This window comes from Malus domestica, chromosome 09 (assembly GCF_042453785.1).
Source record: "Malus domestica chromosome 09, GDT2T_hap1".
NCBI classification, from domain to species: domain Eukaryota; kingdom Viridiplantae; phylum Streptophyta; class Magnoliopsida; order Rosales; family Rosaceae; genus Malus; species Malus domestica.
Genome location: NC_091669.1, coordinates 15055131 through 15080521, shown reverse-complemented (window position 1 = coordinate 15080521; position 25391 = coordinate 15055131). Strand labels below are relative to the sequence as shown.

General features: G+C 37.0%; 1 long non-coding RNA gene across 1 annotated transcript; it reads left to right on the top strand.

The window, feature by feature from the left end:
- The first annotated feature begins 12202 nt into the window (after nt 1–12202).
- On the top strand, nt 12203–13168 carry LOC139188274 (uncharacterized). Its single transcript, XR_011571621.1, has 2 exons — nt 12203–12835; nt 12960–13168. It is a non-coding gene; the product is annotated as an uncharacterized lncRNA (long non-coding RNA).
- The last annotated feature ends 12223 nt before the right edge of the window (nt 13169–25391 follow it).

Here is a 25391-nt window from a genome sequence, read left to right as displayed (position 1 = left end):
CAATATTCAAATGTCCAACAAACTAGAATTAATCTTGTACAATATTTAATTGGATGATTTAATGTTTAGTAAACGGTGGATTCTACTAGACCTAATTCGTCCATACATTGAGGGATTGAGTGTCATAGCTAGCCATTGACCGTAGAACCACTCCTCTTGAAATTTGACTACGACCAAATTAGAGAAGACCAAAATAGAAAAGGAACAAAAATAAGTATAAAAAGACAGACTTTTGTTACTTATTAGGTTGGTTAAACTTTAGTAATCAATATTAAGTTGATTCAATCAACATATGTAATAGAATAATTCAAGTTCTAGTTTTACGATTGTATTCGAAGTTCATGAGTAAATTAAATTAAATAATGGAACACTGCCGCTAGGCAAGTCATAAACTTCTCAAACTTAGATTTAGAAATTGTTATAAGCATAATGCTTGTGTTCTTCACAGGGCCGGCCCTGAAAATTTGGGGGCCCTAGGCGAGCCTTCGAAGTGGGGCCCTAAAATTCTTTGATCTCTGGTTCTTTGTATATTGATTTGTATAAAAAATAATTCGCTAAATACATAAAAAGTTCTATTTTCACTTCAAATATCATTAAAAATTAATATCAAAAGAAGATAAATATACAAACATTATTTAAACATTACACGATTCACGTTTTTAGACACAAATGTACTAAATGTTTGCAGTCAAGAGTCTAAGATTGAGAGTGAAGAACAATAAAACTTGATTGACGAGTATAATAAATTCAAAGTTTTGATTACCTTAAAGTACAATCTTTAAGACCATATGATCTTTGGTTTAAACATTCAATATAAATGAAGAGAATGAGAAGTTGGTTTAAACATTCGATAGAAATGGAAAGAATGAGAAGTTGAAAGAAAAAAGATTACAAAGAGAGAGTTTTATAACTTTATATGCATTTGGACAGATGTATTAGCAGTAAATTTGAAAAACAAGAAAAATCTAGTGACTGAAAGGCAACATCATGCTTCGAACTCAACACTCCAAAGAAAAATGAAGTCAACATTTCCACTGCACTAACAAATGAATTATAATATTTCTTACTTTTTTTGTATTTATATGTTAATTACAGGATATAAATTTTTTTGGGGGCCCTAGGCAGGCGCCTACTTGGGCTACCCTTAGGGCCGGCCTTGGTTCTTCATGTACTCCTACCTATACTATCGACCTAGAAATTTTCAGGATCAATGATTGTCCTAAATTTTTGCTCGTCCCTCACTGTAATAATAGATTTACAGCGGTAACTTGGTATATCTACTATACAACCATTGACTAAAATATGGTTGTGGTTAACTAATTGGTGGGCTTGAGGAATAGTCGAAGACATACTCAATAGAAAAAGAATGTTATTTTTTTATCATCCAAGCAATATAATTAGAACTGTTCATTCTCTTTACCATCATTTAAAAATTATATATGCAAATGATTATTCAATTTGGAAATCTTTTAGCCATTCATATGCATAAAACAAATGGACAGTTCATCATGATAATGCTACTTGTTACCATAATCGTTGATTGGTTTAACACTTATAGATGACTAAATGGTTTCCAAATTGGCCAAATTGGATGTTCTTTTTTTTTTTTTTTTTTTTGGCAAATATGATGATAATAAAGAGTATGAACAATTCGATCATAATGTTCAGACGGTAAATCCGTTAACCGTATTGTAGGATAAATTTTCAATATGGTATTACATTAAAAAGAAGTTCAATTTTTAAGAGAGAATTTTTACTTTTCATGAAATAATTTTTTTTCTACTAATAAATTAATTGCACATACACTATTATTTTCCTCTTTTGTTTTCCTGTCATGACTTAAACCCTATTATTTTCGTCTTCACTTCATACATGCATCCTTGAACGACACTAAAAAAAATATATAATTTGTACATAACATGCATGCATATGCAGTTATTTACGAAACATATATATTCACTTTTTTTAATCAAACCTTCATAACATGCATAGGCAGTTATTTATTTTTCATCATTTTTTTTTCTCAATGTTTAAATATGAAGTCAACTTATTGTTGAGATTGTCTTAATTTGTACTCTTTCCATTGACTTTAATTGTCAAGAAATTTTTTTTTTTTTGGTCGAACTTTTATTGTCAAGATTAAAACAATAACAATGTTAGGATACGCTACCCTTTTTATTAGTTGTTTTTAATACAAGCGCTATTTTATACTAAGTTGATGGGGGATGAAGAAGGGAGTTAAATTCCTAACACAGTAGATTGAAAAGGAAGACCACAACCAACATGACAATTCATCACTTGCTTCTTTATAGTTTATTTCATCAGCTCATTCCATTACTTATTAAATCATTTAGCTTCACAATATTAATCTTGTGGTAAATATTTTCTCAATCATCAAATTCTGTATAGAATGCTCGATTTTGCATTTATTGAAAAATGTTATAACGGTTGAGGCGTGGTATATATGTATATATAATTAATATTAGAAGACAATTCAATTGCTCTATATTATGAGAGTCAAGTTTTATGTCCTATCCTGACTAGATACAAATTTCTTTTTTGTTTTAATGAAATTCTCTCGTGTCGAGGTTTCTCTATAAAAACAAAAAACCAAAAAACATACTAGAAGACAATTAAGGTTAGAAGCAATGCCTTCGTCTTCAGCTTCATATGTATTATAATATAAAAATTCTTGCGTGCGTGCGTGTGTGTGTGCATGCATGGTCCACGTATACGATTGAGAGACACATATTACTAGTACAGTACACCAAACAATTGTAGGCGGCCGAATAATTGTTGCTATAAATCTTTTCTGGTCATGCTGAAATCCCATTTGGTTACAAGGCATACTTACCAAATCTTGACCAACGCTAGCCGATAATTAGAAATGTTCAAGGCGCTAACCTAACACCCCATGCATGTCACCATTGCACCGGCCAGGAATCAGCGCTGGAAATCCAAACAACAGATTCTGCAAAGACTTCCAAGTCCAAACATTATACAACTCTCATCCCAAAATACAATGAGCTAGGAGGACAAATTAAACTTGAATTATTTTCAAATGAAGCTTCATGGGAAACATGTGATAGTCCTTGGTCGGTAACAAGATTTGAGACCACACACCCCCCCCCCCCCCCCGGGGGAACTTTATGGATTTCAAGAGCCTAATGGACCTTAGTTACAAAGGACCAAGCTTCACTTGGGCTAAGATTGAGGATCGATCTAATGTTTTACAAGAAAGGTTTGACCCATGGCCCAACAATCGGGTCTGATCATTGTTCACTCATCTTTACCTACAACCAAAACAAGCTAGACCCTAGAAACCTTTTAAGTTAGAAGCTTATTTGGCCATTGATCGTGAGTGTGGTGATATTGTTAAACATGCATGGGATGGAGGTACATGCGCTTTGGTCCACACTAGGTGGTTTTCCAGACTTGGCCATTATCGACGCCACCTAATATATTGGAGTAAGCTGAAATTTCCAAACAATTCTGCTAAGAATGGGGAGAATTTGGGGAAACTATCAGCTATTCAGGCAACCCACTGTCACACAAGCTATGAACTCCACTCTATGTTGTCCTTTTACCATGGAAGAGGTACGAGATGTCACTGTCCAACTTTGGTCTTTGAAGACTCCGGGCTCGACGGCTTTCTCAGTCTACTTTCATAAATTTTGGGAGACCGTCTATGATACCAACGTTGATACCAGTTTTAAGAGGGATGGTTTTGCTCCAACAACTTAACCAAACTCACATAACCCTAATTCTCAAAAGTTCCTAACTCCGAATCCAACTCGTATTATAGACTAATTAACCTTTTGCAATAACTCCTACAAAATCTTCTCCAAGATACTAGCCAACTGACACAAAGCCATACTACTACTAGTAGAAAATATTATTTTGTCCAAATTCTAAGCCGACAAAGAAAAATTTTATCGGCACAAAAGCTCTCTCCCGATGAATATTTTAATTTGTCGGCTGAACACTCATGCCAGATTCTCTTTTGCACAATACCTCTATTGGATTTTGGGTTTGGGTTTCTTTTCAATCTTTCAACTGACTCTTAATTTTGTGTTGGTGTTATGTTTTCTTATATTGAGTTTCTGGTGAAGCAATTTTCATGTATGTTATTTTTCTCGAGAATTAGTGTTGGATGAATCGAATTGGGTGATGCTTTGTTAACAAAAAAGAAGAAGAGACAGTGGCTTGCACTTGTTAGTTAAATGTTGGATATGGCCTATTTAACCCAATATTAATTGACATTTGGAACTAATTGAATATATCTGTGGAGTTTGTCATTTGGATCCATCTTACTGCGGTACTCTGGCCTTAAATGAGATCATGTTCATTTGAATATAATCAGTTTTTACAAGCAATAATGTAAAATTTACAGGCCTTTCTAGTTCATGATCTCCATTTAACACTCAACATCCTAAGTAGTTTAACAGTTTTACGGCTTCATTTGAGTAGCAGCGGAAGTGTGTTTATTTTAACAATCCATGCTTACAGATTGAGAACTTGGAATGTGATATCCATGGAAAGAGAAGGAAAATGAGGGTTTTGGAACGGCGAATTAAAGAAAGTGGTGAGCCTTTATATAACAACCCGTCTTAGAATTTAAGGAACGGAAATTTTCACTTTGGTTGGAATTTTCTTTTTAAAATATTGCTTTTTGGGATTCGTTGGTGTGACCAAAGGGCCCACCCTTAAGCTTGTCCCCCGGTCTTTCTCATTCTTGCATTGCCACGTGGCAGTCTCCATTTCCTCTCTCTCTCTCTCTCTCTCTCGCCCTTTCTCTCGGACCTCTCACTCCCGTTCTCTCCGGCAACCACTACACCCTCCACCACTGCCCTCAACTCAACCACACCTAGATCTGGTCTCTCCTTGACCTCTTTTCTCTCTTCTTCCATGACGGTGCACGCTGCACAGGAAGCCGATACCGCCTCGACGTCTCCGGAAAACTCCAAGCTCTCGACAATCCCGGCCAAGGTATACTTCGGGAATGCCCTAAATCTTGTACATTCGTCTTTGTGGTTCTAGTTTGAGCATGTTTGTGTATTTTGGATTGGTTTAGGATAGAAAATACCTCGGGGAATGCTATTCAGTTATTCCGGCGAAGACTGAAGGGTTGCAGGAGTTGTCCGACCATATTCCGGCCACGTTTGGCCACGACGAAGGTATTTTTCGAATCCTCGTCCCTCTAGTTTCATTTTGGGTATTTGTAAGTGAAAATTGGATGAGAATCGAGGTTGGCCGGAGCTTGGGAAGCTCCGGCTTTCGTCCCTATGAAACCAGTCAGAAAACCAGGTCGTTTCGACCCATATCCGGAGACCTAGGCCCCCCAGCCCAAACATTTGAGCCGGGCTACTAAGCCCAACCCATATATTAACCTAAACCCAAACCCTTACAAATCTGGGCCCAGGCCCGTTAGCCTAGCCCAACCCCTTTTTACCCCACAACCTTTAGCCTTATTTTAACCCAGGTCCTTGGGCCTCCAACCCGGGCCTTGGGCCTAGTAACCCCAAAACCCAGGCCTTGCGGCCCAAATAACCCAAAACCTAAACCCTTTTAACCTAGGGCATTCGGCCCACTAAACCCTTAACCTAATCCCCTAACCTATTAACCCAAAACCCTTAAGACCCAAGCCCAACCCAGTGAAATATTTCAGGAATATTCAGAGGAATATTCCAAAGAATATTTTCGTGTTCACTTTGTTGAAATTTAATCTGGACCCTTCTTAATGTAATTCGACTTCCTAAATCCGTTTTTTATGTTCGTTTTCCCAAATTCAATTGTTATAGTATAATTTTATTAATTGGACCCTTTATGTGCTTAGGTGAATTCATTGTGACGATTCCGTCTTTACTAGTTTACGTGGCTCTTCGGCAGCGATGTATCTATGAGTAGACCCCTTCTAAAATGTATGTTTTAATAGTACAAATGCATACATGAAAAACATGATTTAATGATTACATTTTCTGAAACGATTTATGACCTATTATGCTTAGAACATTTTGAATTACCATATTTTATCAAACTCATGTTATTTGTAGTATAGATGATTGATGACTTTATACTGTTTATGAGCATGCTTTTGCACACTTCGATGTTTTTGAGAGATATATATATATATATATATATATACAGAGAGCTTAAGGGGAGGGATCCCTATTTTTTGAAAAAAATGGGGATTAGGTGTGGGGCCCACTTCACATCTAATTTCAACGATCCGAACTGTCTATTTTGTTAGTCTCGATTCATAGATCATCCTTGCAAAATATTAGCTAAATTGGAAATGTTTAAGACATCTAATTGGATTCAAGGAAATGAACGAATACTTTGTTATATAAGAAAATATGAAATTTGATATTGATAATTAAATAGGCAAATGGTTTCGGATTGAATTGAATTTTTGCAAGGATGATCTATGAATCGAGACTAACAAAATAGACGGTTCGGATCGTTGAAATTAGATGTGAAGTGGGCCCCACACCTAATCCCCATTTTTTTCAAAAAATGGGGATCCCTCCCCTTAAGCTCTCTGTATATATATATATGATATATCTATGTTTGGAAAGACTAAATTCAATGTTTTTGTGCGTATCTAGTGGTCACTGTTCTACTACGGATGATGTTACTTATATTGCCTTCAGGCGATCGTGTGTAGGGCACTGTTCTATGCATATGGGAGATATTGATACTAATACCACTAATTAGCACATTATATGCAAGATATGTTTATGAAAGGTTTTATGGCATGATAGGGTTTTCGGCAAATTTATCACCTATTATGCTATTAGTTTTCATAAAACTTTGGGGGATAGTATGTTGATGTTTTAGTATTATATATATATATATCAATTTGGTTCACTCATGTTTGTTTTGCGCCCCCTCAGGACTTAGAATTCGAGACGTACAATCAAGACACTTCCGCATCGGCATCTTTGAGTCCTCTCGGTGTAGGACCCACTCCTTGTTCATTAAACTTTATATTATTTCTTTTTAATGTTCTAGTTAGTTGTGTGCTCTGAACACGTTCCTAAGTTGCATATTCATTGTATTTAAAATTTTAAGTCTTATTTATTTTCTTGTTCTCATGCATCCTAATATGGCTTGGTCACCTTCGGGTGTCAGCCATCACATATCTACCCTGGTGTTCAGGGAATATTGGGATCGGGCGTATCAGGGAAGGAAAATGAGGGTTTTGGAACAACGAATTAAAAAAGTGGTGAGGCTTCATAAGTAGTAGTACAATTTTGTTTCACTATTTGCAACGAGTAGCTGAAACTTTGTTTTAATTACTTATAATTTCTGCAAAAGACTGTTAAGAGTCTGATGACCTAGTGCAACGAGAAGGGATTTGAGTTGGAAGTGAATGCATTCTTTATATATCAATTTTTTGAGTGAGTGAATGCTTTATTTATCAGTTTTTTTTATCGACACAAAATGGGCAATGTTTCATTCCTAAACTTCTCCTATCACTTTAGCTATCATCTGTGTTTGGGGCTATAACATTTGCTCAGTACATTCCAATTGTCGTGGAACTCATCCTTTAACTATATATTTTATGTAGATAAAATCAGTAGACAATCGTAATCTCCAAGAGCAATTGCAAAATAGGGTTAGAATGAATTCCTTAATTCCTTTCGAGCATCATAACTTTTTCTTCCATTCAACTGATTCATTTTAAGCTTTGTTTTGTATCAGTGCATGCTTTCATCCTTTAGTATATTGCTCAGCTTTCTGTGTATTTGCAGGTGCAGATGTGGTGTGATGCTACATGGCAGTCAATTTTGAGGAATGACAGTCAATTTGGAGGAATGACAGATAATTTTATTGTGCGACAAATGCTTTTGTATAAGCACTCTAGATGTACATTCGAAATATATCAATCAATAAAATATTATTTCTAACAATATGTAGTTGTTGAGCATTATAGAATTTTTTTTATAAATTAAAATTTTCCCGATGAAGCCAAGATTGTGCTGAGGAAATATCCATGGTGATGAACACAATTTATTGGCTGAAAAGTTTCATTTGTCGGCTTAAAAGCATTGTACCGACAAAAGTATTTGTCAGGAAAGATGGAAATGCCGACAAAAAAGAGTTTGTCGGGAAAAGTTGAACTTAGCTGACGAAATACCACAATTTGTCAGGAAAACTCTTAGGCGACATGCTTTAGGTGACAAAATGGCCGATGATTTTTTTTGGTTCGGAAAGACTCTTTGCCGACAAATTTTAACTTTTGCCGATAAACTAATTTTGTCGGTGAAGTCGAAATTTCTAGTAATGTACCTAACATTGTCTCTTAACACCAAAATGCTTTTGTCCCCAATTGACAAATACAAGATAATATTTTAATAGCCCACGAATCATTCTTTGAAGATGAAGAACATGACCAAAGTTTATGAATTTGGGCTAATGTTAGATATGAATGAGGCTTACGATCGAATGACACTTTTTGGAAGTTACCATAAGAAAGATGGGGTTTGATGAGAGATGGATTAGGCTGGTCATGATGTGTCACTACAACATCTTCCTTAGTAGTGATCAGTGGAAAGTCAGGGCCCTTTTTCGATCCCACCAGAGGACTGAGACTGCGGGATCCCCTCTCCTCTCTCTCTTCCTTCTTGTTGGTGAAGTATTATCCCAAAGTTTTTTTTTGTTCAACTAACAACAATTTTCTGTAGGGAATTATACTTTGAAGAAGAGGCCCTACCTTGTCTCATCTTTTGTTTGCGGATGCCTTTTTGAGAACAAGTGAGACAAATTGCAGCAGATTGATGCAATTTTTTTTTATGAATATTGCATGGCATCTGAGCAGAGCATAATTACGAAAAATCCTCAATTTATTTGAGCCCAAACACACCTATTTCTCTTGTCAATACAATATGTTCTATTTTGAACATTTCTGCCTCTGACGATCCAGCGAAATATTTGGGTCTTCCTTCAATATGGGGTAAGTTAAAACAAGATGCTCTTGTTTACACCAAGGATATGGTTTTGAGCAAGATACATGGATGGAAAGAAAATACACTAACGATGTTTGGTACGGAGGTGGTCCTGAAATCAGTGGTATTGGCGGTCCTATACTATGTCCTGCTTCAAATTCCCCATCTCTACTTGCAACTCCATCAATGGAGATCTCGGGAGGTTTTGGTGGGGTGATTCTGATTGGGCGAATCACATCCATTGGTAAAGCTGGAAATACTTGTGTCGTTCTAAGATGTACAGGGGCATGGGCTTTAAGAACCTTGAAAACTTAATATTTCTCTTCTTGCAAAGCAGTGCTGGAGAATTTGGAAAACCCCGACACTTTTGGGTTCATGTTCTCAAGGCAAAGTACTTCCCAAGGTATGGTTTTCTAAAAGTTTCTAGTTTACTCGCCCTTCATGAGCTTGGTCTAGCTTACTTAAGGGTATAAGAATTATACTAAAGGAGGTGAAATGGCATGTGGGAAATGGTGAATCAGTCATGATCTGCAAGATAATTGCTTGCCTATTCAGGGTAGCAGCTGCCCTCGGCCGTTACAGGTAAACTAAAGAGTTGATCTCTTTGTATATCGGAATATGGTGCACGATACAACTCTGGTTTTAGGACGTAAACTCCTTAAATGATTCGAAAGTGACAACAACTAAAGAGTTGCACTCAACACTAATGCACTAAGAGATTACAACTAACATGCCATCGGACCATGGACTAAACGATATAATTCAGCTTCAATAATACTTCCAATTCCATGATTAGCATACGTATCCACCATCAGAATTTCTTAACACTACGCCTCTCGCACAAATCTGGTACTTTGAAGGCCACCATCCATATTGAGTTTATACATGCCAATAGAGTGAGATTTGTAATTAACTTTAACAATCTGCTTAAAAGGCTTAGTATTCAGAGACAGTTTTCCATCAAACCAAAATTGAATCAGAGTATATTGAGGACAAAATGCCACAAAGAAGCTGATACATCGATAGTTATAAGTAAAGGGATCATAAATGGTTATTGATAGAATTTTTACCACCTGTGCAAAAGGGTTAAAAACACCTAAAATACTTGCAAAAGAAACAAGGTTATTGTAGCATAATTGGCTCAAGCAAGGTCGTTCTCCACATGAATTAATTTAAATAGATTGATGTGAAATCAATTCCCGACTAATTAATTTAAACAAAGTCTTTGAAAAATGTGATTTAATGGCCTAAATTAAGAAAAACGAATTTAACTAAAAAGATTACTTAAAAACTGCAACTTTAAAAAGGAGAAAAAAACAAATTTTAGAATTCAAAGTGAGAAAATACTAGGGTTCCGCCATCCTCTTAACAATCCTACGTAGATTTACTAATTACTTATGAATTATTCATACAACTTTGAAAGTTAGGTTTTCCTAATGCATATTCTACTTGTGGTATTCAAGTTAGAACGTATATCAAACATGCAATCCGTTTATGGTATTCAGATCAAATATAAATATGCATGACTAATTACGTTTTGTGAAAACCCTTTGAAAAACCATGCAACCCCTAAGACGTGGTATTCATCCTAGGTGAAATTACAACTATTAATCAAAAGAAGCAATACTCAATTCCCCGGTGGTATTCCGACCAAATTGCATCCGATTACTTATCTAAACATCCTAATGGTCGCGAATCATTAAGACACAAAGACAGTTTAAGCACAATGATTAATAATTCAATGTATGCATGCATAATATCATAAGCAATTAAATAAAAATTACATATTCATGCTAAGGCTCAAGGCATTGCCTTTGCAAACGGAAAATTAGTTACGCATATTCATAATAAAAATCACAAAGTCTTTATTGAAATAGAAAAAGAATGAAAACACCTTGAAAGTATAAGTCTTGAAATCTCTAAGCTTTGTCCCAAATCTTCTCAAAAAAAATTGCATGCGTTCTACCCTCTAAAAAAAAAACCCTACGTCTGCCAAAAGGCTTATTTATACTACCCTCATTAAAATCCTCCTAATAAAAGGTCTTAGAATAAGACTACGAAACTAAATAAATTAAAATACAATAGGAAATATAATCCTAAAATGACTTGGTAAATTTTCCCAAAATCTTGCACAGCCACGTTTTGGACCCATATCAGCTCCAAAACCAGCCCAAAATAGCTGAATTTAAAAATTTGACTATTCTGAACACTTCTCCAGAAGGCCATGAACCCATCCGAAGTCATCTTGGGCTCCAAAAGTGCAAGTTAAGCTCAGAAACGTCACTTTCCAGCAACGCGCACTGCTATTTCATTTAATCTCCAGAAAATAACTGCTTGGTAGAAATTGCTGAGATTTTGATACGAACAAGCTAAGGAACACACAAACGTCTTCCAATTTGAATCACTCCAAAATTCGTCCGTTTGGTCACGCTTTGCTCCAGAGGAAGTCGAATGTCCTGTATTGAAAATATAAAGCAAAATATCAAAATTCTACCAAAATAATTATCAAATTGTACTAAGAATATGGTGAAATATATAATATAATATTGACTCATCAGTTATTTTTGAATAAAATTTTGGAACACCGAAGAAATGAGATAAACTCTCGATTTACAATTGATTATTGTGATAAGATGCTCAAGTACAAGCCTAAAAGTTGTTTAAATAGTCTTAGCAAACCTTACGTCCAAAAGAAAAAAACTCCTTAAATATTACATGAAACACGCAACACAAATTTTGGTGACATACAATTGTAAACAAATTAAACACCTAAACTTATTTGAGCCGTAAAGGACAGAACTTCCTCACTACAACAAAAAAGGGCTAAGAACACAAAAGATTTGTGTCCTTTACATTTTCATTGTGCACAAATGCATAGTTGTGCTTTTTGAACTTCGTTGAGCACTAAACTATCTCAAATGTGCCCTCTAAACGAAAGGCACATTAGTTGGTGTCCAGCATTTGTGCCCATTAAAATGTTTGCACCAAAATTTGTGTCACTGTTTATAGATATCAGTAATCATAATTTTTTATTAATTTACGTACACACATAAATAATTTTTGTGCCCTTTGATTTAGTATATTTAGTATATTTAATTTTATACACATAAGTGTCTTGTCTTACTTCAAGAATATGGAGACAAAATCTTATTTTAATATATTTTTATTGTTCAAAACCCACCATACACCCCCCCTTTCTTTCCCTTTATTACTCTCTTATCTCTCTCTCCGTCTCTTTTAATATATTTTTATTGTTCAAAACCCACCATACACGCCCCCTTTCTTTCCCTTTACTCTCTTATCTCTTCCTCCGTCTTTCTCATTTCTCTTTTCCTCTCTCATCTTTCCTTCTCTTTTACTTTCATCTCTGCTTCCCCAGATTCATTCCAACCACCTTTTCTATCTCTACTTTCCCCATATCCAGTCCATCTCTTTCCATTTCCCGATCTTCTCTCATCTCTGCCTCCCTCATAATCTCCTTCTTTCACCTCTCTCTCTCTCTCTCTCTCTCTCTCTGCCTCACTTATACTCTGTTGCTAGACGTTGGCGGTCAATCGACAACCACCGTATCCGCTCAACAACCACCGCATCACCGACTCCTCTCACCCCTATCAGATCTGGGTTTTTTGTTTATTTTTTCTTTGATTTTTGTGTAATATTTTAACAATTTATTTTTGTAGGCAGGTTTCTGTGAGCTCGTGTGCCCCACAATGGAAGTCCGAGTCGGTTTTCTGAAATAGGTTAGTCATCTTAACGATTCTAGACCGAGTTGATACAGTCTTTGCTAGCTGCCATTTCAATGTCGTCAACGAGAACAAGCTCTATAACTATACTTTGGATTCTCTCATCCCTTTCTTCCCTCACGGCGTCCAAAGCGAAGATGGGTACTCTCTCTCTCTCCATTTTTCTGCTATGTTCAATACCAACACCTCTATCAGATCTGGGCTTTTCCTTTGTTTTGTTTAATTTTTAATTTTTAATTTATTTGTTTTGTATTTGATCCTGCAGGAAACTCAACGTCACCTCAGTTAACTCTTTTTGTTTGAAATTCTTTTTATTTTTGCACATAAATTCATAAGTTTGATGGAACTCTGCTTGTGGGAATGATGAATTTATTTGTGGAGCAACAAAGATGGGATGAACAAAGCTTTCTGGGGATGTTGTCCAGAAATGATTGTTTTCGAGTGTTATCTTAATTAGGGCTCAAATATGTAAAATGTTTGTTTTTAGTTTGTATGGTTTTTCGTTTTTTTTAATATTTAATTGATAGGGCACAATTACAAACTTTGTGCTAACATGGATGGGAAAGTCGTCTGACAATTTTGTCAGAACAAGGGCACAAAAATGCTCTTATTTGTGCCAAGTCTATGAGCACAAACCACTATATGGTGCCCTCTAACCAAAGGTGACGCCCATAGAGGGCACAAATATATTATAGTAGTCGTATTGTTGCTATTGGTCTATGGGCACGTATGTTAGTGCCCTTAAGCGTCATAGGGCACAAATATATTTTGGTGCACAGTGACCATTTTTCTTGTAGTGCCTATTCGTTAGAAACTGATCCTTCTTAGGCTTACATTTGTTTATTTGAGGCAAGCAAACCCTGTTGCTCATCGATTAGTTCGTTTTGCTCTTCATTGTGACAATGATTGTACTTGGCTAGATGAACTTCCGTCCATAATTAGTGATCTTCTTGTGGAGGATGTCTCATTACCTTGTGCTAATTAGCCTTTTCATGCCGTGAATGAAATATATGCCGTCTTTTATTCAAAAAAAGGCTTGCACTTGTTGAGCTACTTCATGAACTTGTCTGCTAAACATTTTACATCAATGCAGACGCTTCAACTCTAAGTTATGCGAACAACTCGAAAAGTCCAACCAACAACTTTTTTAATATACCAGTAGCAAATTAGTAACCTTTTAACTTGTGAATTACCAATTCTTTAATCACTAATTAACTTAATTATATGTCAATTTCTTCTTTTATTTACCATATCTAAAATAACTCAAATATCTGTCTTACGTCACAAGCAATGAAGACTAGTCTCCAAGAAAGATGATGATTTGTTAAGATTAATCCCGAGTCCGTCCTCAAAAGATATGGAGAAATCATGTATAACCTCAAAAACCTTCATAACATTCCACACTTTTTTTTTATTTTTAATGAAATAGTGTTCAATTTCACACTCACAAAGCAAATATACAACTTCTAAGAACATGTTTAATAGTTTTAGGAGCTATAATTGATTTATGCTAACGTAATTGCTTAGTTTTATTCATCTTTGTTGACATGATTTGTCTTCAATAATGGGTTTTGTGGATGCAAATTTTCGTCTTCTTCTTCTTCTTGGACAAAATTGCACCTACAAAACAATTAACACCTTAGGTCAAGGCCAAGAGCCTCACGCGCCCACGATGAATTTGGGGGGGGGGGGGGAGAGGCCTTGGCTAAAGAACCTCCGATGCCAAAGTTAGAATTTAGAGAGAAAAGTATTTGGAGAGTTTGGGAGTTTTGCAAGAGTATCAACTTAGCTTTTTAGAAGAAATAGGGTCATATATATAGGGAATGAGGTGTTATTTGGTGATTCAATTAGCAATTAATATATTAATTAGGTATAAATATATTAATTGGCTAATTATCATAATAAAAGAAATGTGTTGGGAGGTTTTTGGAGGTTATGGAATGAGGATGGATGAGACAAATTTGAACTTGTTACCTATTTTGGGTACTCCTGATTTGGTTGATGGATGATTCTCCACTGCTCACGTGTAAGAGACCCGGTATGCCTTGAGGGTAAATTTGTCATCATCACCCAAAAATCCACGTGTCGCTTTGTGATTATTTTTGGCTCTACAAATGCCCCCAGACCTGTTGGGCTGCTCGTAGGAAAGTGCTGCAGGCGTATAGATCTTCTTGCTCTAGGAAACTTAGGACTGCTTCCTGTTTTGATGTAGTTTCCCTCTTTAATATGAAAATAGATCATTCTAGGAAAGAGAAATAAATTTCTCTCAAAGCCTATTTAAGTCCACCTTAAGTGGGTTATGAAATCAACTTTGGAGAGTGATTTATTCTACCCTACAAGAAAGAGAGAGACAGCTTAGAGGATATTTGTTCCCCCTCCTCTAGAAATCTTCTACATCTTGCATGTGCAAAAGACTGTCTTTCGTTGCTTTCTTCGTCTTCTCTGCGCCGCATCGATGTAAGGAAAACTTAATTCTCCTTGTCTTCTTCTTGGGAGGTGCTGTCGGGGTGGTGCGGCACGTTGGCTGGTAGGGGCTAGGAGTCGGCTTGTTATGGGCCAAGGATGTGGCGTGGCATGGGCAACGATTTAGGCTGCCATGTCTGGCCTGCTTGCCAAAAATAAGGAAACTGCTTGAGATTGATTTCTCAGCTACCGTAGATGGAGCAGTCAAGGATAAAGCTGCCAAGATCGGAGCTGCTGAAGATGAAGTGTCGAATGAGTGAACTGTTAAGTGCAAAAGTGGCTGCTGCCCCTGACCATTTGTTGCCTAGTTGATCTTCATGCATTCAATCTTTTAAGTTATATGGCCTTCTCGCACTGGAGAGCTTACCCAGATGGGTGTTAGGGAATTAGTTTACCCTCTCGCACTGGAGAGCAATTAGTTTACCTTCTCGCGCTGGAGAGTAATTAGTTTGCCCTCTCACACTAAAGAGCAATTAGTTTACCCTTTCGCGCTGGAAAGTAATTAGTTTACCCTCTCGCACTGGAGAGCAATTAGTTTATCCTCTTGCACTGGAGAGTAAACCCATATGGGTGTCGAGGAATTAGTTTACCCCCTTTCACTGGAGAGCAATTAGTTTATCCTCTCGCACTGGAGAGCAAACCCATATTAGTTTACCTTCTCTCACTGGAGAGCAATTAGTTTATTCTCTCGCACTGGAGAGCAAACTCATATAGGTGTCGGGGAATTGGTTTACCCTCTCTCACCGGAGAGTAGACCATTTTGGGTGTCGGGGAATTGGTTTACCCTCTCGCACTGGAGAGCAATTAGTTTATCCTCTCGTACTGGAGAGCAAACCCATATGGGTGTCGGGGAATTAGTTTACCCTCTCACACTAGAGAGCATGGAAGTCGTTGTCGTGAGTGCAGCTGAGGAAAACTGGACTACTGGGACAACCGAAATAATCTTTAGCCTGCGAGGTCATGTTTGGCTATCTGCTTGAGACTTCAAACTGCTTGTGGATATTTCGTAAGGGTGTAAGCGCAGAAAGCTGCTCCCAGAATTATTGTGCCATCATTAGTGTTTCGTCATGTGCCTTTTTGAGGCTTGGTTGACACGAGCCACATGGCAAGATCGACATGGCTGTGAGCCATAGTGCAAGATTGGCACAGTTATGAGCTATGGTGATAGATTAATGGCTGCCGGAAGCCGTGGAGCAGGCAGGTGTAGTTGTGAAATCAGAGATGGGGCTGGCTTAGGCTAGGTTGTGCGCAGCGGGATAAATTGTCTAGAGTGTTAAGAATAAGATCTGCCCCAGGTTCTTGGTAGTCGGGCTGGTGTGTCATTCTGGTACTCGTCTTCCCCCTGCGTGCCATTTGGCTGAGCTGCTGCGTTTGTCAGAACAGAAAAAATCTTTATATCCTGCAATCTATATGGGGTAGTCCCGTCTGCTCGATTTTGTCATTGAAAGATAACTCACTTATGTTGGTCATGTCTCATCAAAGCGCTTTGTCAATAGCTTCGTTGCGCGGGAAATCACGTACTCGGTCAGGAGTATCTCTACTTCTTCCTGAATTTTCCTTTGTTGGGGTGGCACAGCCCTCGGCTGCCCCCGGTCGTGACCTGCTAGTCTAAGCTGCTCTTCTATGTGTTTGGTTCATCTATGTCGTGGCTGCGGTCGATGTGGTATGTTTCTAGCAGGAGAGTGAGTAACTCGCAGGCTGCTGGTTGAACTTGAGTCGGATTAAGTGATTGTTTATCTCCGTCCGCTATGCTGCCTACTCCGATGTGAGGTGGATGACGCTCCTTACGGGTCTTGCCGCGAATGAACATTTCGCCTAAAAGGTTGCTCATGTTGATTATCGGAGTGTGGCCCTAACCGTGAATGCATGTTCGTTTATGGGCCTAATCGAGAGTGCATGCTCCTTCGCGCGGTAAGACGAGAGTATACGTTATCTCGAGGGCCTAGTCGGGAGTGTACACTGCTCGAACGCTTGGTTCGTAACTGGTCGAGTGGCTGCTTGTCGGGATGCTGCTGGAGAGGTTCTTTGTCTGCCCTTGTCCTACTTCAGAAGACTTTGTCTCCAGCACATTGCATCTTGGTGCGCTGCGAGAGTTGGTTCACCAAAGTCGTCTGCTGTGCAAGGGCGCTCGTCAACTCTATGACTTGTCAAGACAAGTATTGTTTGCCACTTGGATTGGAAGAGCTTGGAAGGAATGAGCCTCATTGAGCAGTGGAAGGGTGGTAGACTTTGGGCGTGAGATTTGAGTTGAGAAATGTCAGATTCACGGAAAAATGTGGTGAGAATGCCCCTAGCTCGATGGTAGGTCCAGATGGTTGAGATAATCTTGGGCCGACTTGGGCTACTTGGAAAGCTACGGGAGCAGACTGGGCCGCGGGAGTAGGCTGGGCCACAAGAGCAAGCTAGGTCGCAAGAGTGGGCTGCTTGTCGAGAGTAAGCTAGGCCACGAGAGCAGGTTGCTCGGCAAGAGCAGCTTGGGCCACGAGAGCAGGTTGCTCGGCGGGAGCAGGCTGGGCCACGGGAGTGGGCTGCTCTTCGGTGGGAGCAGGCTGGGCCGCGAGAACAGGTTGCTCGGCAGGAGCAGGCTGGGCCACGAGAGCAGGTTGCTCGACAGGAGTAAGCTGGGCCACGGGAGTGGGTTGCTCGGCGGGAGCAGGCTGCTCAGTGCGTGATGCATGAGAATGTGAGGCTTGGGCTCGGGCCCGTGCAAGCTTGGATGGCACGGCTTGGCCCATGGTGGAACCTCGTAGTGGTGGTACCACTCCGCCTATGACCACATTTAGCCTCATGGATCGCCGCGGTCCCATTTCTTGAGTATTAGAATTTTCACTTGTGAAATTTTCTAAATTTCTAGCCATTATATTTTTCTTATACATTTTATCAAAGAACCTTTGCAAATAAAAAATTCTAATAATAAGAACATATGAAAAATATTCAAATGGACTAGAAAATAGAGAAAAACCTTTTTATGCGAAAGTCTTTTACGAGTATGGATCTCAACTCTCAATGAAAGCACCAATTTGTGGATGCAAATTTCCCCCTTCTTCTTCTTGGACAAAATTGCACCTACAAAACAATTAACACCTTAGGTCAAGGCCAAGAGTCTCATGCGCCCACGATGAATTGGGGGGAGGCTTTGGCCGATGAATCTCCGATGCCAAAGTTAGAATTTAGAGAGAAAAATATTTGGAGAGTTTTTGGGAGTTTTGCAAGAGTATCAACTTAGCTTTTTAGAAGAAATAGGGTCATATATATAGGGAATGGGGTGTTATTTGGTGATTCAATTAGCAATTAATATATTAATTAGGTATAAATATATTAATTGGCTAATTATCATAATAAAAGAAATGTTTTGGGAGGTTTTTGGAGGTTATGGAATGAGGATGGATGAGACAAATTTGAGCTTGTTACCTATTTTGGGTACTCCTGATTTGGTTGATGGATGATTCTCCACTGCTCGCGTGTAGGAGACCTGGTATGCCTCAAGGGTAAATTTGTCATCTTCAACCAAAAATCCACGTGTCGCTTTGTGATTATTTTTGGCTCCACAAGTTTGAATTGGGATGCCTCGTATATACAAACTATGAAGCAAGCTTTTTATATTGTTACCGAGTTTTTTATATTGTTACCAAATGAACCGAAGAGCATAAAATTTTGCAGCGTGATTTTCCTCGTGTTTCTCAACTAGAGTTCGAGTATTGTCAATGATTTATGAAATTGATAGACTAACAAGATAATATAATACTACATCAAAGTGCCATTGAATCCATCAACTAATTGCCAAATATGTTGTTCTTGACCCTTTCATATAGGTTGACATTCTTGAGAATACTTTTTGCCCGACCTGGTTAGTCAACTATTTAACTTATTGACCTGAGATTCAGTGAATAATTGACCATATTATTTTCCTGGTAATTCAGGGGGTGGATGTAGGGTTTATCATTTCTATCATTTTTATTTCTTAGTAGAAAGAGGGTTTAGGGTTTATCAGAATTGACTTATGACATTTAAACAACTGTAACCATTTATCTATTGCATGCATGATCAGTTGGGCTTCGACTTGAAACAAACCCTTTTTTTTTTTTTTCACACAGCCAGTCATATACTTGTTAAAATTTATGTGCTGATTTGGATTTTAAACTTCAAAATGCTCAAACTTTAATTCCAAAGTTGACGCGATATTGTGGTGTATATGTAAGTAGAAATTTCGGACTTTGTTGTCTTATACATCGGATGGATCTTTCAGATCTAGTCATCGTAAATAGTACTCACCATCTGCATGTCGTCATACGAGCAGGACTCGGGATTTTAATAAACTCGTAATCTTTTTTTTTATGCTGTATAATGTATGAGTCTAACCTCAATTTCCTTGTCCTAATTATGCTGCTATCTAACTTCAAGTTCCTAGTCCTAATTATGATGCTATATAATAATAGAGATGAAGCAAAACGCGAGTTGCGTACAAAAGCTGGAAATAAAAGTGGCTATAATTTAAATGTATCTGTTGTAGCCATGGTGGAGTTAGGGGTGGATTTAAAAAACTAAAAATAAAAAAAAAGGAACTGAACCCCAAAACTGAAAAAATCAAACAAAAAAATGGAACTAAATGTGAGAACTGAACTAAACCGAAATTGGTTGGTTCAGTTTCTGTTTTTATGGTTCGAAAATCAAACCAAACCGAATTAAATATATATTAATTAATTAATTTATTTATGTTGGGTATTTAATTGTGAAGGACAATGTATGTCCATAAAGCATTTTAACAAAAAAAAAAAAAAACTTTAGAGAACACTCCATGGGAAAAGCTCTGTGTTTTTGCACAACGTTTTTGGAGGCACAAGTTCACAACTTTGAGTCGATATAGTCCACAGTTGACTAGACTCCAGTAACATTTTGTAATTGATGGAACAATTCCATTACATTATTTCCTCATATACCTTTTTGGATTTTTTCTCTCATTGATCTCTGATATATACAGTTACAAAGATATATTTACGACAATCATTTCAGCCCTAGAAGAAAATGGGTCAGTGTGATACTAGTAGGAAAACAAAAAACCAGCAAAGAATGTTTACACCAAGCAAAATCCCTCTTAGTGTGCACACACACCAATTCCTTTTGTGCCCAAATAGCCTCTACTGCAGCTGCTAATGCAAAAATTTCATAATCTGAACAAGTGAAACCGTGACCATGACCACTTTCACAACACTCATCCCACCTTTGCAGCCTTCTGTTTCTCTGCCTCTTTTCCTGTTTCCACATGATCTGCTTAACCTCGAGTCTTGATTCCTACTTGCAGTTTAGGAGGTTTGACACCTTCAAGAGCGTGTGGAATCACATTTACATACATTTTGCATTGGCTTGGATAAAACAAAAACTCCGCCAGTTTTTAGATAGCCAAAATTGGCGCTTACTCAGTGTAGCGTTACCTCTAATTAATGTACGGGTAATGCATCTGTTCGGGCAGGAAATCTCACGGGGAGGGGTCCCTGACTCAAGTACACAACTCCCCGAGGAGTTGGCATTTTGGTTGATTGTTGGGCTCCGGCTTGTTGAGATGCTACAAGAGAAGGACAAATTTAGTTCTGAAATGTGCCTTTGTGGGGCCTTAAGTGTAGGTCTTGAGGCTCGCAATCAAAACTAACTAAGTGCTAAGGCGTGCCACTGCCATCTCTATATAGCAGATGTAGAACAAGTGTATTTAAGCCAATTATTTGCGCCCCAAGTTATTCTGACTTCTTGTTATCAAAGGATTGTCGTAGATGGGTTAAATCTACATTAAGTTCTTTTTTGTGCCTTGAGATCAAGGACTTTTAGTTCTTTATCTTGTATGCTTAAAGGGCAGAGATCAAGATCTGATCAAGTCATCAGTTTTAATTACTTTTAATCTTCTTGTGACCATAGAACCACTAAATGAACCAGATCTGAGAAATGATGGAACTTTGGATCACCAAAAGACTAGAAATGACTTGAATATGTACTGGGGAATACATTATAACAATAGATCTATTAATTGAAAGACAAAACAAAGAGAGGCGGCAACCTTTCACCTTGTCGGGCAAGGTTGAACGTCGTGCAATTTCTTTGTTGTAGTTCTAAAGGGTTAGATACTAAAAGAGGGATGAAAGGTAAATGGGTTTACACAAGAGAATCGATACCACAACATTTGAACAAGGTAGCATAGCTTTTACATAGACAAAAGATGTCTTTCTAAAGGAAGTCTAAAGCTAAAAGGGTGCAAAATCTTGACAAAGCACAGCTTTTTGGATATTTGCTTGACTGAGAGGCAAGTTGTATGTTTGTTTGTTTGGTTGAGTGTCTTTGTCTCTGGGCCCTCTTCCCCTATTTATAGGTGAATTAGCCCGACTGTGCTTCTTCTGCTTTTGCCTGAAAGCAACTGGAGGGTAGTGAGTCATCAACATTTTTACATGTTCTGCCATTCGGAAAAGTGCTTTTGGGCCGACAGTTGGTTGATTTCCATCGGTTGTCGCTTCCCTTGTAAGCACCTAACCTTTGAATTTAATGGGGAGCCGTCATATGGTCATGAGACAGGTATCTGGGCATGACTCTGGGCCTCGGGCAAAATCTCCTCTATTGAGCTCTTTTGGGCTTTCTTCCCTTTAAATCCAAAGTTAAATATTAACCCAAACAACATCATTTCCCGGAATTAGTTCAACTATTTTTTGTTTAGATATCCAAATATGATGCTCTCTCAAGGTCCTCACCCCTCCCCTTTTTTCCAGTTCTCTTGAAGATGCTGCTTGGTCAATGCAAATACCACATTTGTTCACTTTTGCATACAAGAGACGTTTAGATAGTGCTTTAACTTCCCGCCACCAATCTATTTATTTTCCATTAAAAAAAATCGAACTGAAACCAAATAGAAAAAATTGAATCGAAAATAAATCCAACCGAACAACAGATCAAAAAAAAAACCAAACCAAACTAAATTGAATAATAATTTTGGTTTGATTTTAAAAAAGGGAACTTTAACGAAAAGTTTCCCGTACTGTTCACTTTAACGAAAAACCACATTTTTACACTAAAAAGTCAATCCTGATACCATTCACTTTACCCTGTATTTTGTCATTTTCGTTAAAACTCAAAGTTTTCAAACTCTTTTTATTAATTTTTCTTTTAAAAAAATACCGAACTGATTGGAACTGAACTCAGGTGGAGAGCGGCTAAAAGAAGAGAAGTGGCTCAAAGCTATAGCTAGGTAGACATGCAATGCGAGCAAACGTTGGAATCTCATGACAGCTTTGTGTGTCATATGAGGTCACACCTGTTGGACATGCAAATGGTAAGTTCTCTTCAATATTAATGCCACCACTTGTGATAGGGCTTTTTCTTCAATCCATTGTAGTTCGGCTTCAAATATTTCTCTCCCCTTAGTTTGTTTAATGTAGAATATAAATATCGTTCGGAATCAATTGCTTAATGTATTTTAATACAGAGTTTTCAATATATTTTGGTCTTTGTGTACTAAACTCCCAACTGTCAAACAAAACATAAACGAAAATGAAATCCAGCACCAAGTGGTATTCCAATCAAATAAGCAAAATTGCACAGAGGCACAGACTAATTTAATATAATTTTACAACAATTGTCAGATATATAATTTAATTAGGTTTTGGATTGAAATTTTCTAGTCGTGGTTTAGTTTGATAAAATTCAGGAACTAATGGAGATCTGCTAAGCAAGATCAAGCAGATATACAGAACACAAAGTACAAGACCAAAAGCATATATTATCATTTCAGACAGACAAAAGCATACAATGTGCTAGCTATTGCGAGTTGCACTTCAATAATTCATCGAGGAAGATGAAAATTATTGAAGAAGTCATTGGATCCCATCTCATCCTGCTATTTGAGCACTAGATATATACCAATCTAATTTCACCGTCATATATGTAGTATTACACATCTCTTGCATGCTTTCTTAATCTGTCAGTTATCTTTATTTATCAACAGTTCTCTATCAGCAAGGTTATTACTTTCTGGCTTCCTAAGATAACTTGCCCCTACTTTCAAGCTAACATCAATTTCCGCTCGTTGCGTAGATGGTCGGAGTATGTGCTTGGTGGAACCGGTCCTCTATCATTCTGTGTTTATCTCCCATCTCGTATATATAAGAAATATGTTGAGGGTGAATTTCATGTCAGGAAAATAAAAGACACTGCATGTGCTTATAAGTAATTGAATTACTTTTTATATTGTCAATCGGTGATATGGTAGAATCTCAAATTTTTTATAGTATCAGAGCAGATTGTACCATGTGTAAAGCCAATGATCACCGTGCTCATGTACCAAATCTGTGTTGTTTATGTTTTAGGCTCGAAAATTCCCACACGTGATGGAATGTGTTGAGAATAAATCTCACAACAGAAAAAATAGAGACATTACATACACTTATAAATAGTTGGATTAGTCTCTATATTGTCAATAAAATTTATGATGAAATGTCAACTTCGAATGATATATAACAAAGAATCTTGTGCAGATGCTCTGCTTAAATGTTTTGATTCCCAAACCAGTCAGGGTGTACCTCCCAAAGTTCTTAGTGATTTGTAAAGGAGTTATTTTACTTCATTGATTTAAGCCCGATTTAAAGGTGCATATAATATAAGTTGAATTGTGATCAGGCGCCACAGACGTAATAACTAAGATCTTCTCCTTCCAATGTACATTAAATAATAACATAAAGTAACTCCAAACTCGGCAATGCGATGTTGTATGTGTAAGTAACTTTTAACTAAGAGTATCTCCAAAATAGATGTTAAAATGTTCAATTACTCAATAACGGTAAAAAAAGATAGCAGTAATGTTTTTCAATTGAGAAGTCAAATTTGATGTGACATGACATCGAATGACATTGCTGCCAAATTTGACAGCAGCTTCAATTTTTTTAATTAATTATTAAATGCTTATTTTTAATTTTTATTAGTTTAAAGCCTTGCCTTTTAATTTCTTTTTATTACCAATGCAATGCTTAAATACTTTTATACCTTTTAATTCATTTTCTTTCATTACCAATGCAAGGCCGACATTCACCTCTCCCAGACCTTGCGTAAAGCGGGAGCCTTGTGCACTGGGTACGACCAATGCAAAGAAAAAAAATATGAAATTTTATTTTATGTTTAAAATTTGATATATCGGATAGAGAGTAAAACTTTAAAAGATATCAAAGTGCAACATAAGTTGTCAAATTTAGCTTTATGTTTAAAATTTGACATCTCCTTTGAAGATGGTCTACTTATGCCGAAATTTGTATGCACCGCCTAAAAGTTCTTCGGTGCAATTATTTCACTATAAAATTCTATAATCACGTAATAAGAAAGATATATAATTACGTAATAAGAAATATATATAAATGTACACTGATCATGAGGAGAAATATACATATAATTGTGTACAACTGTTGATACTGCAAAATTGGTTTATTTATGATTGTATTAACTAGGGATTTTATCTCTGACACAAAATAGTTCCGTAGAACAAAGATCCATTCTATGATGGGTAATGCTAGGTAAACCAATTTTTTAAACAAAATTTATAAACTAAATAATGTGGTACCAATAAGAAATAATCACGCTAATCAACACTTAAATAATAATCCAATCATCAACAACCACATAATTTAGTTTACAATATTTGGTTTAAAATTTTGATCTACCTAGCATTGCCCTTATGTAATATATGGTTTTTCTTTTCGAGTAATGCTAGGGAGCTACTAAATGTAGGCTAAGTTTTGTAAATTAAATGACATGAAGTTGATGATTGAATTATTAAATGTTGATTAACGTGCTTATTTTTTATTGATGATACAACATTTAGTTTGCAAATTTAATCCATAAATTTAGCTACCTAGCATTTCTCTTATATAAGATCGATGTACTCTCGAGACTAATATTTTGGTATATATTATTGTATATTGCCAGAAATAAAAAACAATGTTGATATATGTTTGATTGCAAATTAAAAAAGTCGCATGCAAGAGACAACATGAAAATTAAGATCCATTGCACACAAACAATCCCTCCAAATTAAAACCGAAATAAACTATACATTTTCATCAATTTGTTACTCTTAATACAGAGGTAGAGATTAATTCAACAAAATAAAATAACAAATTATTTTTCAAACGACAAACAGAAACAACAAAAGGGTAAGATCTACATGAACTGCATGTGCTGAAGCTTGATGATATTTGATAAGATTAAAGAGGTACAT